Source organism: Nyctereutes procyonoides, unplaced genomic scaffold, assembly GCF_905146905.1.
Source record: "Nyctereutes procyonoides isolate TBG_1078 unplaced genomic scaffold, NYPRO_anot_genome, whole genome shotgun sequence".
NCBI lineage: Eukaryota > Metazoa > Chordata > Mammalia > Carnivora > Canidae > Nyctereutes > Nyctereutes procyonoides.
Window position 1 is genome coordinate 39178411 of NW_026575051.1, and position 2632 is coordinate 39181042.

General features: G+C 40.3%; 1 pseudogene; it reads right to left on the reverse strand.

Moving 5' to 3' along the window:
* Window positions 1-503: 503 nt before the first annotated feature.
* LOC129513022 (glyceraldehyde-3-phosphate dehydrogenase-like) lies at window positions 504-980 on the reverse strand (annotated as a pseudogene).
* Between the last annotated feature and the right edge of the window lie 1652 nt (window positions 981-2632).

Genomic DNA, 2632 nt, shown 5'->3' on the forward strand with positions numbered 1-2632 from the left:
GGGATCTGGGATGGAAACTGATAGAGGTCACTATTCACATAGAGATTCTGTGTTTTGGGGAATGACTTGGGGCAAGGACTCCTCAGCAGCTGAAGGCCTCTCTCTTCCTCTTGCTCTCACAGGAACTGGTGGTCCAGAGGGTTCTTGCTCCTTGGAGATCATAAAGCCTACCACCTAGTTGCTATAGCCAAATTCATTGTCACATCAGGAAATGAGTTTAACAGAGTGGTTTTTGAGAGCAATGCTAGCATCAGCATCAAAAGTGGAAGAGTGTCACTGTTAAAGTCCTCAGTATAGCCCAAGATGCCCTTGAGGAGGCCCTTTGATGCCTGCTTCACCACCTTCTTGATGTCATCATATTTGGCAGCTTTCTTTAGGTGGCAAGTCAGATTTACAACTGACACATTGGGCTTGGGGACACAGAAGGCCATGGCCAGTGAGCTTCCTATTCCACTCAGAGATGACCTTGCCTGCAGCCTTGGCAATAGCACTAGAATCAGAGATTATGTTCTAGGAAGCCCTTTGGCCATTATACCACAGCTTCCCAGAGGGGCCGTCCATGGTTTTCTGGGTGACAGGGATGGCACAGACTATGGTCATGAGTCCCTCCATGATATCAGAGTTTCATGGATGACTTTGGCCAAATGGGCCAAATAGTTGATGGTGCAAAAAGCATTGCTGACAATCTTGAGGGAGTTGCCGTCCTCTCATGGTTCATATCCATCACAAACATGAGGGCATCAGGAGAAAGGGCAGAGACAATGACCCTCTTGGCCCCATCTCTCAAGTGAGCCCCAGCCTTCTCCATGGTAGTGAAGATCCCAGTGGACTCCACAACATACTCAGCACCAGCATCACTCCATATTGGTGGGATCTTGCTCCTGGAAGATGGAGATGACATTTCCATTGATGACAAGTTTCCCATTCTCAACCTTGACTGTGCCATGGAATTTGGTATGCATGGAATCATACTGGAACATGTGGACTATGTAGTTGAGGTCAGTGAAGGTGTCATTGGTGGTGACAATATTTACTTTGCTAGAATTAAAAGCAGCCCTGGTGATCATACACTCAATATGGGCAACTGTTTAGTCTGACCTTCACCATTGTGTCTCAGGGGTGCAGCTGGCACTGCATCAGAAGATGTGGCTATCAAATAGGGAGGATTAGAGCTGTCATTCTTCCTTTAAAATGTCCAGTCACCTTTGTAAAAATTGAAGTTGAGCTTGATTTACCTTGTACCACCTTTTCCCCTATTGCAATAGTATATTCTTAATTAAAAACTCTTCTTGCCACTTAAACCACTGTCCAGTTTTGTTTATCTTTGATGAAAATATCTGCTCATGCAATTTATTTGTGCTTCAGGATCTGCTTGAGGTCAAACCTATTTACATGATTTCTAACTGATGGATTATTGCTGGGTATAACCAGTTATATAGTTTAAACTAATACCAAGTTAATTAGTTAATTAACTAAACCAAGTTAATGAATGTAAGATCAGGTAATTTGTTGCTCTACTGTCAGGTGTTCAGTGCCTATAATGATCTTGCTTCTACTAGAAAAACAGAAACTATCAATCAAAAGGAGAACAGTTACTTGCAAAGTGGTCACATATTTGATCCAAAACCTTAGATACCTGTTCTATGATTCTCCTAGTAAGGCTTGACACAAGCTTTATACCATCTCCTGCCACAGATACTTTGGGCACAACTGCATCAACTGTCATAAGGCCCACTAGGAGGGTTGCTTTCATGGGTTCTGGTCCAGTTGAAAAGCCTTTTTTTTGCTCAGTCTCCCTTAAAAATATCATCATTTTGAGTCACATTGCAAATAATCAGTGATCAACCCAAAAGTAGTGTTAACTTTCTCCAATATTCAAAGAAACCCATTGTAGCTCTTTCTTAGAAATTTATGGGACAAAACATAGCAACTAGCCTTTCATTTTGAATAGTATATTTTACCATGTACTATACCACAGAATATTCAGAAACTCCATAAGGTGGCAGACTCTTGTATTTTCATGGGTTTTATTGCCCAAACTTCAGCATGCATACATGTCTTACCAAAGAAATCTAATGTACTTACTCTCCAATTTCTTTCCTCATGGTGTTATTAACATAGTAAAACTGGATGATGCTCTCTGACATTGTGAGATCAAGGCCCTTCTAGAATAAATATGGCATAGAATCATAGACATAATATAGTTTTGAGGTGAGTTAGTAAGGGTCTACTATTGTTTATACTAGAGGAAAGCAAATCACTTTTGTTTTTGTCTGGTTATTAGAATAGAAGAAACCTGTCAATAGCTGCATTCCACGTGCTATTCCAAAACTGTTTAGATTTCCTCTTAAAATAAAACTGAATCTAGACAGTAGTTGAAATTAGAGGTAACACCTACTTAAATGAAGGAAAATCTAGTGTTACTTTCCAAGGCCTATTTCCTACTGTGTAGGTGATACAAGCTAACTGAATGAGGAAGGGAAAGGTATAACCATCCCTTTGGTGGGAATATGAATCCCTATTATTCCAAGGAAGGTATGAAGACAACTTTCATTTTTAATTTTTCTTCATTTTTAATTTTAAAGGCAAAGAAAAGGCCCAGGAACATCCACTTAGCCAACCATAATAGAAT